We start from the raw sequence: 15,563 nt of genomic DNA, 5'->3' as shown, positions 1-15,563 counted from the left end.
AGAGCTCTAGAGTAGGCTTTGGGTTGCAGGCTCTACAGTAATACAGTGGTTTTACAGAGCTCTAGAGTAGGCTTTGGGTTGCAGGCTCTACAGTCATACAGGGGTTTTACAGAGCTCTAGAGTAGGCTTTGGGTTGCAGGCTCTACAGTCATACAGTGGTTTTACAGAGCTCTAGAGTAGGCTTTGGGTTGCAGGCTCTACAGTAATACAGGGGTTTTACAGAGCAGGCTTTGGGCTGCAGGCTCTACAGTAATACAGGGGTTTTACAGAGCAGGCTTTGGGCTGCAGGCTCTACAGTAATACAGTGGTTTTACAGAGCAGGCTTTGGGCTGCAGGATCTAAAGTAATACAGAGGTTTTACAGAGCAGGCTTTGGGCTGCAGGCTCTACAGTAATACAGAGGTTTTACAGAGCAGGCTTTGGGCTGCAGGCTCTACAGTAATACAGAGGTTTTACAGAGCAGGCTTTGGGCTGCAGGCTCTACAGTAATACAGAGGTTTTACAGAGCAGGCTTTGGGTTGCAGGCTCTACAGTAATACAGGGGTTTTACAGAGCAGGCTTTGGGCTGCAGGCTCTACATAAAAAAACAAAAAGGTTTCTAAAGATGTTTTTTTTTTTAATCTCAAGAGGAAAAAGCAACCAACTAAACAAGCAAGAAATACCAGTAGGCAAGAAAGAAAGAACGAGAAAGAAAGAAAAAAGGAAAAGAAAGAAGATTCCCTCTGCAATGGCCGCCTGGCTCACTGCAGCTATCGCAAAATGGAGACGCAGAGAGAGAGCCAGGGAGAGTGAAATGGAGGAGAGAACGAGAGCACAAAGGGAGTTCAGCGGGAGCAGAGGAGGAGAGAGGGGAGGGCTGGGGGAGCAAGAGACTCATTAGTTTGTCTCTCATCTTTCTGCCCTTCTCGCTCTCTCACCTTGACCCACATTCACTGTCTGTTGGCACACACACACACACACACATTTCTCCAGCTGAGGTTATTATACCCTAATGACATAAGAGGCTACAGAACGTTATCATTTCACTACAGAGAACACATTACTGTGACTAGCAGAATCGGTATGTGTGTGTGAGATAAAGACTGGGTTCAAGAGCACTGCATATCCAGGGCTCTCTGCAGCCTGGTCATGAAGTCAGCCTATGAAGTCAGGTGTTTGTTTGGCCAAAGGTGTTTGGTTTACCTTGAGATGCTACTGGGGGAAAGTGACACAGGTTGTCAATGTGCTAGTGTGACTGTCCAGACACAGAACCTAGGTTCTGACTTCTCTTCAACTCAACTGAAGATTGCATTATCTCATTCAGCTAAAGCCTAAACATCCTGACATTAGTCTTCAGGTCCCAGGCAGCCAATGTTCATCATCCATGAGGGTAGTTTACCGGACCACTGCTGATACAATGGTAATGGGGTAATCTGGTAATCTGGGGGTTAGAAGGGGTAGTTTAATCTACTGTGCTACAGGGAAACCCTTAATCCCACACGAGACTATGAGGGCAGATGACGTGAACAACACACACCCTTAATCTGAGTGTGAGCCGGCTTTCTCCGCCAGAAAATCTCAGGAGCATGATATAGGCTAGGCAGACAATGACGTAAAATGTGTATGTGTGTATGTTAGTGTGTGTGTGTGTAACTGTACTTTATTGATCCCCTGAGGGTAGGCCCACATTAAATGTGTCACCAGCAGTAGTATTGTTGGAGAATAATGTGCTAGAAAACCAAACCAGACAAGCATCGGCTGGAGAAATATTAGCAGCATCATCATGTTAGCTTAAGATGCAATGCTACCGTGCTGAAACATACTTGACTGTGTGCTTTCAATGCCTTTAGATACATACTATTTAATGTTACACTAGCATAGCCAACTGGGTGTTGAACCAAGTAGCCAACAAGTACACCAGTCTGCTAGGTCTCAGGGAATGATGTTAAACAACCACGCGAAACGCTGGACAGGAATGCTTCAGAGCATTTTCAGCCCCACATTCTCTCTCTCCATCTGATGCTACAGGTCAGCTAGCCAACCCGCTAAACATCCGCTAGCCAACCCGCTAAACATCCGCTAGCCAACCCGCTAAACATCCGCTAGCCAACCCGCTAAACATCCGCTAGCCAACCCGCTAAACATCCGCTAGCCAACCCGCTGAACACCCGCTAGCCAACGCGCTAAACATCCGCTAGCCAACGCGCTAAACATCCGCTAGCCAACCCGCTAAACATCCGCTAGCCAACCCGCTAAACATCCGCTAGCCAACCCGCTAAACATCCGCTAGCCAACCCGCTAAACATCCGCTAGCCAACCCGCTGAGCATCCGCTAGCCAACCCGCTGAGCATCCGCTAGCCAACCCGCTGAGCATCCGCTAGCCAACCCGCTGAACATCCGCTAGCCAACCCGCTAAACATCCGCTAGCCAACCCGCTAAATATCCGCTAGCCAACCCGCTAAACATCCGCTAGCCAACCCGCTAAACATCCGCTAGCCAACCCGCTAAACATCCGCTAGCCAACCCGCTAAACATCCGCTAGCCAACCCGCTAAACATCCGCTAGCCAACCCGCTAAACATCCGCTAGCCAACCCGCTAAACATCCGCTAGCCAACCCGCTAAACATCCGCTAGCTGATTACACCACAAACTGCTAGCTAAACTAGGCCTACACCACAGCCAACTACACAACTACACCACAGCTTACTATGCGACACAACCAGTTAGCTAACTACACCAGAACCTGCTAGCTAACTAATAGCATCAGATTTTTCGAATGCCAATTGAAGCTAAAGTTGTTATTTTACTGTGAGTGGTCCTGACAGCTTCCCTGTATACATACCATTTGCTTTAGACAGCTTCCCTGTATACATACCATTTGCTTTAGACAGCTTCCCTGTATACATACCATTTGCTTTAGACAGCTTCCCTGTATACATACCATTTGCTTTAGACAGCTTCCCTGTATACATACCATTTGCTTTAGACAGCTTCCCTGTATACATACCATTTGCTTTAGACAACTTCCCTGTATACATACCATTTGCTTTAGCTAGCTTCAAGATGTCCTCATTCTAAAGAGACGTAGGGACTATTCTTTCAGCGAACACGATTGATATTGGTCATTCCCTAAAACTGAAATAATGCTTTCCACACACACACACACACACACACACACACCTGGATTCAATAACAATGTCACGGCTGAGTGTGCTGAAGTCATGGAAACCGCCCCGGAGCTGTATAATGGCAACATGTTACAGTATAATTTATGGTGTAATTAGTCTGATCATAAAATACTAATTCAGTTACAAATCAAAACTGGTTCATTCGCACAAATCAACTAGCTATTACAAATGAATAACTTACTAGAAATATACTAGTCATTACACAGGCCCACACCCCCAAAGTTTTTAGTAAAAAATATATATATAATAATTTAGGATTTTAGCTTTGGGTCAAAAAAAAGACCAAAATCACAAGGAAATCAGTTAAAATGAGTTTAACTTAGAAAATCTGTTCCCAGATTTGAACTCTGTGTTGTTGTTTGTGTCGCACTGCTTTGCTTTATCTTGGCCAGGTCGCAGTTGTAAATGAGAACTTGTTCTCAACTGGCCTACCTTGTTAAATAAAGGTGAAATACATTTTTAAAAACTATTCCCACGAATAACAAAAAGAGACATGTCTCGTGTCTCAATGTAACCAAGATATGAAATTACTGTTATTTTAAAATACAAGCACTTTTTGGGCTTAGTTGTGGTCAATTTGCAGTGTTCAAATGATTAGAATGATGTTCCGGTCCCTCGACCATCCTCTGACAAAAAACGCTCTGTGGATGAATCTAGTTGCCAACCCGTTTTAATGTAGACTCTGCCTGACCTACTGCTGCATAACAGTCTGGTCTGGATTACTGGACTGGGGCCACGGCAGGATGACCGGATGTCATTGTTTTCAATGAGAGAGCGACGGTAACTTCCGCCAATTTCCACTGACGTTCCTTACAGAACAGCCACTCCAGTGTTTCCCCTGCCTTTGAATAGGTATGGAGGGCTCCCCACCTAGCTTCCCCTGGTCTAAACAAATTTAAATATTTTGCTCAAGGTCCTACATGTGGCCTAGCAAAATGTCACGATTATACCAGGCACTACCTCTAACGGTCAAACTACCAGAGACCATCCAGTTTCTATGGGTGCTGCAGACAAGAATACATTCTACAACTTAATGGTCGGCGACTATGATCTTGGCGACCAAGTTTATGCAAATGAGCAGATTAGCAGTAGTAAAGGAATAAAAAAAAATATGAAAAACGATTTAATGCTGTCTGAAGCGGTAACGTTGCCTTTTAATCCATGACTGGAGTCTCCAGTTAACTTGTGTAAACAGCAGCGTTTCATGACTGGTTCACGTTCAGTGAAAACATTATTAGCCTAGAAACCAAGACTATTTACAACAGATGTTTTTGGATAACATTGTTAAGCTATTAGGAAAGCTATTTCAGGGAATTTCTACTCCGTGTTCTTCAAAAACCATGACCCCCCCCCCAAACTACTCAACATTACATTTGAGTAATTTAGCAGACAGTCTTATCCACACAACCAAGGCTTGACATCAAACTTTTTTTGGGCTGAAAATATATGACACAATCTGTGCATCCAACTAGAGTACGTAAAACAACAATGTCATGAGCTGAATCAGTCCTGGTGAAAGTGATGGCAATACAAGTCAATACAAGTCAATACAAGTCAATACAAGTCAATACAAATCCAACAGGTAAGAAAGGAGGCAAGGTGGTAGAGGAGAACCGGTGCTGTCTGAAGAGATAGACTTTCAGACTGTTGCAGATGGGCAGCATCTGTGCTGTAGAACTATTGCTAAAATGTTAGGTGAGTAGACTTGTATCCCAGCCCCTGACTCAACAAAGTCAATAGCTAGGCTGCTCAGAGAAGTAATGTATGTATACCCCATTGCATTGAAACGTTTCCCATTTCAAGTTGATTTGCCATATGTAATAGGTTAGTCATACACTGGAAATCTTACCAAGTCACACTACTCAACCAAGAACTGTGTCAACAGCCCTGCCAAGTGAAGATCATATCCTGGCCTGTGGTGTGTGGTGTTTTATGGCTGTGTACTAAATATTGCCAGTCTATGTTGTATGTTCTACGCAAAAGGAGACAAGGAACATTACAACGTGGGACAATAAAGTTGTGTTGTATCTCTAGCACCAGTTGTAGTTTACAGTCAGTGTAGTTAGTTGGTCTTCCAGGATGCATAGCCTACAGGATGCATAGCCTACAGGATGCATAGCCTACAGGATGCATAGCCTACAGTAGGCTGCTAGTTCAGTCTGCTGGTGGAAAGTCACATGGCTCCTCTTGTTGCATAACCACTTTGTTGACAATCCGTGATTGATCACTAGGACACAAGCTGGCTGTATAATCCTTTACCCTAAACATCAGACTCTAGACTCTATACAAAGAACAGTGAAGCTGGGTGTTTAACACAATCTTCAAAGAGTTAGGCTTAAAGTAGCCAGCTAGCTAACTTGGCCAAATATTCTCAAACTCCATAGTTCCTAGTTCATTAATAAAGAAAGATGTATGTGGATTTGAAATGGTATAAGTGAACAGATATCCTCATAACCCATAAGTGACTTCTGCCAGAAGAATGGATCCTTGGGACAGTGAGGTCTGGAGTGGGGAGCATGGAGACAAGCAGCGTTGGTCTGTACCCAGGGTTGGATTTGGAACCCATCCCCCTCACACACTTCCCCGCTAAATTTCTTTAAGCAGAGAAAGGGGCGGAGTGGGTTAGCGAACTAGCTAGCTGCACTTACAAAAAAGAATCTACTAGTCAAAATATTGGAATTTGTCAAGAATGCCAACGTTGAATTTCGGTACAATAAGTAACATGTCAAAACAATGGGTGGGAAAACAGGAAACAATGTTCCTAACGTTACAGGTGAAATTTCTGCAGAATCTCTACGAATGGCGTGATATATTGGCAAGGATGGATGTCAAATAGCACTGGTGACAGTAACCTGGCTAACACTGACGTTACCTTGCTCCCAAATATATCATCCGAAAACCCGACACATATGCAATGAATTAGGGTTAACTAGCAACAATAGCAATGTCTGGCTGGCTGGTTAGCTAGCTAGCTAGGTCGCGCAGGCGGCACTATAACGTTACAATAAGAGTCTGTATACAACATTGTGTTGACGCTTTGAATCTGTCCGTCTATCAAGAGCAATAAAAACACGTCACACCCATTGACTTAGTAACGGGAAAACTAAGGGCGAGTGATTAAAAGTGATTCTAGCTAAACACATCGGTCAAGTCTCTCGTGCGTCCCTGCAATCTGACATGTTGAGACATTCCTGCTAATGGCCCTCGATCAATGTAGCTAGCTAGCCGAAGAGGGAAGAGAGAAAGCACATCCAGCTCTCTCCGCTAGCTTGCGGAGCAGCACCCATCCCCCTCCTCTCTCCCCATCCCTCTCTCGCTCTCTGAATCCACCATCTTGATTCTGAGACCCGTCTCCCCTTTCCCACAAGCCAAAAACACAACCAAAATACCAACAAACTCACCTTTACTGGCCATTGACCAATCGATTACTGTCTTCCGAAATAAAATAATCGATATATCTGATAAAAGTGTGTAGAATTTAATATTGTAAATATGTCGTGAGAAGCGGGAACCGCGCCTTGGAGCAGAAAGGAACAATCCTAAACTGCCATCTGGTGGAGCCTTCCTCGCTGTAATGCTGTTCTGGTGGCGCAGCCTCTCACTGCAACCTTACTGCCTCCTGGCGGACACAGACGAGATTACAGCAACGGGTGCGCGCCGCGGGGGCGAGGAGAGGGGAGGCACTGCAGGACCCCGCGAAAAGAGGGAAACAGTGGGGGGCGCGCTCAGAGCCACGGGCACGCGTAGAAGGGGAGGGGCGAGCTTAGCCGGCAGTGTTTTGGTCGGTGGTTTGACGGTGAATAGGCCTTAACAGAGGACACATGTAGGAGGCTATAACATCAAGAGTACCCCTCAAAACACAATTTACCAGGCTACAATACACACATGTCAGTGTTAGTGCAGTATCTTGCCTGAGACCTGAAGACTCATGTTAGCTCCAAGTTGTAATGCCTAGGCTTTAGCTCAATGGGCTAAGATGGTCTTGAAATGCAAAGATGATCTGGGTTCAGTATCTGGTCTGTCAAAAAAGTCTCTGGTTTTATTTAGCTTGTCTACATTAGTCTCACCTCAACCATCTCAATATCTGCGACATACAGTACCTTCAGAGAGTATTCACACCCCTTGACTTTCTCCACATGTGTTTACAACCGGAATTTAAAATGTATATTGTCACTGGCCTTCCACACAATACTGTCAAAGTGGAGTTATGCTTTTTGAAGTGTTTACAAAAAAAAAGTCTGAAATGTCTTTAGTCAATAAGTGTTCAACCCTTTGTTATGACAATTCTAAATAAGTTCAGGAGTAAACATTTACTTCAGTCACATAATATGTTGCTTGGACTCTGAGCAATAAGTGTTTAACATGAGTTGATAGACTACCTCATCTCTGTACCCCACCACAGGAGGTTGGTGGCTCCTTAATTGGGGAGGAAGGGCTCGTTGTAATGGCTGGAGCAGAATGAGTGAAATTTCAAATACAAACATGTTTCCAAGTGACCTTGGAAAAGAGCACCTATTGGTAGATGGGTACAAATAAAAAAACAGACATGAAATATCCCTTTGAGCATGGCGAAGTTATTCATTTTATTTGCCCTTTATTTAACTAGGCAAGTCATTTAAGAACAAATTCTTTTTTTTACAATGACAGCCGACCAAAAGGCCTCCTGTGGGGACAGGCTGGGATTAAAATTACAAAATAAGTATAGGATAAAACACACATCACGACAAGAGACAACATAACACGACATAAAGAGAGACCTAAGACAGCAACACATGACAACAGCACAACATGGTAGCAGCTCAAAACAGGGTACAAACATTAGTGGGCACAGACAACGATACATCACGCAAAGCAGCCACAACTGTCAGTAAGAGTGTCCATGGTTGAGTCTTTAAATGAAGAGATTGAGATAAAACTGTCCAGTTTGAGTGTTTGTTGCAGCTCATTCTAGTCGCTAGCTGCAGCAAACTGAAAAGACAAGGGATGTCATCCCAGGGATGTGTGTGCTTTGGGGACCTTTAACAGAATGTGACTGGCAGAACGGGTGTTGTATGTGGAGGATGAGTGCTGCAGTAGATATCTCAGATAGGGGAGTGAGGCCTAAGAGGGTTTTATAAAGAAGCATCAAATGTATTTATAAAGCCCTTTTTACATCAGCTGATGTCATAAAGTGCTGTACAGAAACCCAGCCTACAACCCCAAACAGCAAGCAATGCAGGTGTAGAAGCACAGTGGCTAGGAAAAACTCCCTAGGAACCAGGCTATGAGGGGTGGCCAGTCCTCTTCTGGTTGTGCCGGGTGGAGATTATAACAGAACATGGCCAAGATGTTCAAATGTTCATAGATGACCAGAAAGATCAAATAATAATCACAGTGGTTGTAGAGGGTGCAACAGGTCAGCGCCTCAGGAGTTAATGTCAGTTGGCTTTGGATTGGATTAATGTCAGTTGGATCATTCAGAGTATCTCTACCCCTCCTGCTGTCTCTAGAGAGTTGAAAACAGCAGGTCCAGGACAAGGTAGCAAGTCCAGTGAACAGGTCAGGGTTCCATAGCCGCAGGCAGAACAGTTGAAACTGGAGCAACAGCACGACCAGGTGGACTGGGGACAGCAAGGAGACATCAGGCCAGGTAGTACTGAGGCATGGTCCTAGGGCTCAGGTCCTCCGAGAGAGAGAAAGAAAGAGAGAAGGAGAGAATTAGAGAGAGCATACTTAAATTCCCACAGGACACCAGATAAGACAGGAGAAATACTCCAGATATAACAGCCTGACCCTAGCCCCCCGACAAACTATTGCAGCATAAATACTGGAGGCTGAGACAGGAGGGGTCGGGAGACACTGTGGCCCCGTCCAACAATACCCCCAGACAGGGTCAAACAGGCAGGATATAACCCCACCCACTTTGCCAAAGCACAGCCCCACACCACTAGAGGGATATCTTCAACCACCAACTTACCATCCTGAGACAAGGCCGAGTATAGCCCACGAAGATCTCCCCCACAGCACAGACCCAAAAGGGGGTGCCAACTCGGACAGGAAGATCACGTCAGTGACTCAACCCACTCAAGTGGCGCACCCCTCCTAGGGACGGCATGGAAGAGCACCAGTAAGCCATTGATTCAGCGCCTGTAATAGGGTTTGAGGCAGAGAATCCCAGTGGAGAGAGGGGAACCGGCCAGGCAAAGACAGCAAGGGCGGTTCGTTGCTCCAGTGCCTTTCCATTCACCTTCACACTCCTGGGCCAGACTACACTCAATCATAGGACCTACTGAAGAGATGAGTCTTCAAAAAAGACTTAAAGGTCAAGACAGAATCTGCGTCTCTCACATGGGTAGGCAGACCATTCCATAAAAATGGAACTCTACAGGAGAAATCCCTGCCTACAGCTGTTTGCTTAGAAATTCTAGGGACAGTAAGGAAGCCAGCATCAACCAGTGGGTCTGGCAACAGGTATACAGAGATGACCAGTTTACAGACGAGTACAGAGTGCAGTGATGTGTCCTATAAGGAGCATTGGTGGCAAATCTGATGGCCAAATTTGGCAGCTGGGGTGAAGGAGGAGCGATTATGATAGAGGACACCAAGTCTAGATTTAACTTCAGCTTTAATATGTGCTGAGAGAAGGGCAGTGTACCATCTAGCCATACTCCCAAGTACTTGTATGAGGTGACTACCTCAAGCTCTAAACCCTCAGAGGTAGTAATCACACCTGTGGGGAGAGGGGCATTCTTTTTACCAAACCACATGACCTTTGTTTTGGAGGTGTTCAGAACAACGTCAAGGGTAGAGAAAGCTTGTTGGACACTAAGAAAGCTTTGTTGTAGAGCATTTAACACCAAATCTGGGGAGGAGCCAGCTGAGTATAAGACTGATCTGCATATGAATGGATGAGAGACCTTCCTACTGCCTGAGCTATGTTGATGTAAATTGAGAAGAGCATGGGGCCTAGGATTGAGCCTTGGGGTACTCCCTTAGTGACAGGCAGTGGCTGGAACAGCAGATTCTGACTTTATACACTGCACTCTTTGAGAGAGCTAGTTAGCAAACCAGGCCAAAGACCTCTCAGAGACACCAATACTCCTTAGCCGGCCCACAAGGATGGAATGGTCTACCGTATCAAAAGCTTTGGCCAAGTCAATAAAAATAGCAGCACAACATTGCTTAGAATCAAAGGCAATGGTGACATCATTGAGGACATTTGTTGCAGTGACACATCCATAACCTGAGCGGAAACCAGATTGCACACCAGAGAGAATACTATAGACATCAAGATGGTGTATCAATACATCCAGTTACTACAAAGATACAGGTGTCCTTCCTAACTCAGTTGCCAGAGAGGAAGGAACCCGCTCAGGAATTTTACCATGAGGCCAATGATTACTTTAAAACAGTTAGAGTTTAATGCCTGTGATAGGAGGAAACTGAGGATGGATCAACATTGTAGTTACTCCACAATACTAACATCATTGACAGAGTGAAAAGGAAGCCTGTACAGAATATGGGCTCCCGAGTGGCGCAGCGGTCTAAGGCACTGCATTGCTAGAGGCGTCACTACAGACCCTGGTTTGATCCCAGGCTGTATCATAACTGCCCTGAATCGGGAGTCCCTTAGGGTGGCACACAATTGGCCCAGCATCATCAGGGTTAGGGGAGTGTTTGGCCGGGGTAGGCCGTCATTGTAAACAAGAATTTGATCTTAACTGACTTGCCTAGGTAAATCAAGGTAAATAAAAATTTAAAAATTCCAAAACATGCATCCTGTTTGCAACAAGGCACTAAAGAAACTGCAAAAAATGTAGCAAAGCAATTCACTTTTTGTTCTGAATACAAAGCGTTATGTTTGGGGCAAATCCAATACAACATTCATAAGTACCACTCTCCATATTTTTAAGCATAGTGGTGGCTGCATCATGTTACGGGTATGCTTGTAATCGTTAAGGACTGGGGAGTTTTCAGGATGAAAAAGAAACGGAATGGAGCTAAACACAGGCAAAATCCTAGACACTGGGAGATGAATTCACCTTTCAGCAAGACAATAACCTAAAACACAAGGCCAAATCTACGCTAGACTTGCTTACCAAGAATGTTCCTGAGTGGCCTAGTTACAGTTATTGTAACATTCATCGTAGGCTGAAGGAAGAGTGGACCAAGGTGCAGCGTTTAAAGTGTTCATGATTTAATCCAAAAAAACAAATCGAACAAAAGCAAAACAGTTCTGTCTGGTGCAGACACAAAAACAGAAAACAACTACCCACAAAACACAGGTGGGAAAATGCTACCTAAGTATGGTTCTCAATCAGAGACATCGATAGACAGCTGCCTCTGATTGAGAACCACACCTGGCCAAACAGATAGAATTAGAAAACATAGAACAAAAACATAGAATGCCCACCCCAACTCACGCCCTGACCAACCAAAATAGAGACATAAAACGGATCTTTAAGGTCAGGGCGTGACAGTTATGACTTAAATCAGTTTGAAAATCTATGGCCAGACCTGAAAATGTCTGTCTAGCTATGATCAACAACCAATTTGACAGAGCTAATATAATTTTGAATATAATAATGGGCAAATGTTGCACAATCCAGGTGTGGACAGCTCTTAGAAACTTAACCGGAAAGACTCAAAGCTGTAATCGCTGCCAAAGGTGCTTCTACAAATATGATTAGATATTTCTGTATTTCATTTTCAATAAATTTGCAAACATTTCTAAAAACATTGTAACTTTGTATTGTGGGGTATTGTGTGTAGATGGATAAGAGAAAAAAACCTAGATCCATTTTGAATTCAGGCTCCAACAAAACAAAATGTGCAATTAGTCAAGGGGTATTAATACTCTCTGAAGCACACACTCTCTCTCTTAGTCTGTGTGTATGTGTGTAAGAGAGTGTGTGTGACTGTGTCATTATTTTTTTGTAGACAACTTGATGGATTAGAGATTCTCAAATCCAATTACACTGAATGTTCCCTCTCTCTCTCTCTCTCTCTCTCTCTCTCTCTCTCTCTCTCTCTCTCTCTCTCTCTCTCTCTCTCTCTCTCTCTCTCTCTCTCTCTCTCTCTCTCTCTCTCTCTCTCTCCCTCTCTCTCTCTTTCTCTCTCTCTCTCTCTCTCTCTCTCTCCTAACACACACACAGGGTCATGGTGTTTACAGAAATAGTACTACAGGGCTTGAGAAGGAACAGTCAGAACAGGACTTGAACCAGTAACCCTCTACCACCTGTTTACCACCTGATTACCACCTGTTTACCACCTGATTACCACCTGTGTACCACTTGTGTACCACTTGTGTACCACCTGTTTACCACCTGTTTACCACCTGATTACCACCTGTGTACCACTTGTGTACCACTTGTGTACCACCTGTTTACCACCTGATTACAACCTGATTACCACCTGATTACCACCTGATTACAACCTGATTACCACCTGATTACCACCTGATTACCACTTGTGTACCACTTGTGTACCATAAAAACCTGTGCGTCTTGGCAAAGGCAGTAGTACACACATTTATAGAAAGGCTACAACAACAGTAGTGGTTATGTAATGGTGATGTTTCTATACCTTGCAGAAACAGCCACTGTGTATGTGAGTGTGGGTGTGTCTGTATTGGTCTATTTTTAATTCCCTCCAAACGATCAGGCCTTTTTATTCTCTCCTCTCTCTCCCTCTTTTCTCTCTCCCCGCTCTCCTTCTCCTCATCACTCCCTCTCCTCTCTCTCTCTCCCCCTCTCTCTCTCCCCCCCTCTCTCTCCCTCCTCTCTCACCCTCCTCTCTCCCTCTTATTCACCCCTCTCCTTCTCCCCTCTTTCTCTCAATCCCCCTCTCTCTCTTCCCTATCCTTCTCTCCGCCCCTCTCCGCCTCTCCCCTATCTCATTCTCTCCACTCTCTCTCCCCATCTCTCTCTCCCCCCCTCTCTCTCCTCCCTATCCTTCTCCTCATCACTCTCCCTCCTCTCTCTCTCTCCCTCCCTCTCCTCCTCATCTCTCTCTCTCCCTCTTATTCTCCCCCTCTCCTTCTCCCCTTCTTCTCTCAATCGCCCTCTCTCTCTTCCCTATCCTTCTCTCCCCCCTCTCTCCATCTCTCCCCTATCTCCTTCTCTCCCCGTCTCTCTCTCTCCCCCGTTCTCATCTCTTTCTCCACTCTCCTTCTCTCTCCCCGTTCCTTCTCTCCCCCTCTCCTTCTCTCCCCCACCTCTCTTTCTCTCCCCTCTCCCTCTGTCTCTCGCTCTCTCTCCCTCTCCCCCACCTCTCTTTCTCTCCTATTGTAATATATAATATATGAGCGGCAGAGTCCTCTGTTCTATTCTGTTCTATTTGCAGGCAGAGAGCAGGGCAGCCAATCATTACCATGCTGCTAGAGCAGGGCAGCCAATCATTACCATGCTGCTAGAGCAGGGCAGCCATCGCCCATTATTACACACACACACACACACACACACACACACACACACACACACACACACACACACACACACACACACACACACACACACACACACACACACACACACACACACACACACACACACACACACACACACACACACACACATATACATACATATACTGATAATTACCCCAACTTATATAACAAAACAGCTAACAATTTTCTTCATAAATATACATGAAATATGATCAAGTTAGCCCTCTTTCTGTCTCTTTTTTGTTTTTGCCTCTCCCTGTTTGTTCTTCACTGGTTACCCTTTTCTTGTGGCAACAGGTCACAAATCTTGCCGCTGTGATGGCACACTGTGGTATTTCACCCAATAGATATGGGAGTTTGTCAAAATTGGATTTGTTTTGAGGGAAATATGTGTCTCTAATATGGTCATACATTTGGCAGGAGGTTAGGAAGTGCAGCTCAGTTTCCACCTTATTTTGTGGGCAGTGTGCACATAGCCTGTCTTCTCTTGAGAGCCAGGTCTTCCTTCGGCTGCCTTTCTCAATAGCAAGGCTATGCTCACTGAGTTTGTACATAGTCAAAGCTTTCCTTAATTTTGGGTCAGACACAGTGTCAGGTATTCTGCCACTGTGTACTCTCTGTTTAGGTCGATCTCTCTTTCTCTCTCTCTCTTACGCTCTCCCTCTCCATTTCCTCTCTCTCTCTTTATCTCGCTCTCATCGTAGGACAAGTGTTCATGGTCTATAAACCGTCATAATTCCAAGCGCTGTGCAGAATGAATACTGATTCTCTGAGAGAAAAATTGAGAAACAGAGAGACACAGAGAGAGACAGAGAGAGAGACAGGGAGAGAGAGAGAGAGACAGAGAGAGAGAGAGAGAGACAGAGAGAGAGACAGAAAGAGAGACAGAGAGAGAGACAGAGAGAGAGACAGGGAGAGAGAGAGAGAGAGAGAGAGAGAGAGAGAGAGACAGAGAGAGAGACAGAGAGAGAGACAGAGAGAGATAGAGAGAGAGAGACAGAGAGAGAAAAAGAGAGACAGAGAGAGAGAGAGAGACAGAGAGTGTCACGATCATTTGAATGATTGGACCAAGGCGCAGTGTGCGTAGAATTCCACATGTTTAATAAATATGAAACTCACCAAACAAAACAGAAGAAAAACGAAACGTGACGTTCTGGACTGCTCACAGGCAGCTACACAAAAACATAGTCAAGATCCCACAAAGGGGAAATGGCTGCTTAAATATGATCCCCAATCAGAGACAACGATATATAGCTGCCTCTGATTGGGAACCATACCAGGCCAACATAGGTATATAATTACCTAGATGACCCACCCTAGTCACACCCCGACCTAACCAACATAGAGAATAACAGGCTCTCTATGGTCAGGGCGTGACAGTACACCCCCAAAGGTGCGGACTCCGACCGCAAAACTTGACTCAACAGGGAAGGGTCCGGGTGGGCATCGACCATCGGGGGCGGCTCCGGTGCGGGGCGAAGTACCCACTCCGCTTGCGGATACCTTATCTTCAATGGCGGCTCTGGACCGTGGATCATCGATAAACAGCTGCCTCTGATTGGGAACCATACCAGGGCAACATAGACATATAATTACCTAGATGACCCACCCTAGTCACACCCCAACCTAACCAACATAGAGAATAACAGGCTCTCTATGGTCAGGGTGTGACAGAGAGGCAGAGACAGAGAGAGAAACAGAGAGAGATAGAGAGAGAGCGAGAGAGAGAAAGAGAAAGAGAAAGAGAGACAGGCATAAACTCAGAAAAAAAAGTCCCTTTTTCAGGACCCTGTCTTTCAAAGATAATTTGTTAAAATCCAATCCAATCTAATAACCACAGATTTTCATTGTAAAGTGGTTAAACACTGTTTGCCATGCTTGTTCAATGAACCATAAACAATTAATGAACATGCACCTGTGGAACGGTTGTTAAGACGATAACAGCTTACAGACAGTAGGCAATTAAGGTC

The 15,563-nt window shown here is 45.0% G+C and overlaps 1 protein-coding gene across 2 annotated transcripts in view; it reads right to left on the bottom strand.

Annotated features, from left to right (window-relative positions):
• The window catches only part of LOC129859774 (cohesin subunit SA-1-like), a 45,430-nt gene extending 38,679 nt beyond the window's left edge, over positions 1 to 6,751 (bottom strand). Inside the window, exon 1 of one of the 2 annotated variants that reach the window (XM_055929881.1) lies at positions 6,569 to 6,751. The gene's annotated coding sequence lies outside the window, so the exon portion shown is untranslated. The remainder of the gene's footprint in view (positions 1 to 6,568) is intronic. The other variant, XM_055929880.1, reaches the window with a different exon arrangement.
• Between the last annotated feature and the right edge of the window lie 8,812 nt (positions 6,752 to 15,563).

Source organism: Salvelinus fontinalis, chromosome 7, assembly GCF_029448725.1.
Source record: "Salvelinus fontinalis isolate EN_2023a chromosome 7, ASM2944872v1, whole genome shotgun sequence".
Lineage (NCBI taxonomy): Eukaryota > Metazoa > Chordata > Actinopteri > Salmoniformes > Salmonidae > Salvelinus > Salvelinus fontinalis.
The sequence above is the reverse complement of the archived record's forward strand: the minus strand, read 5'-3'. Positions and strand labels throughout refer to the sequence as shown.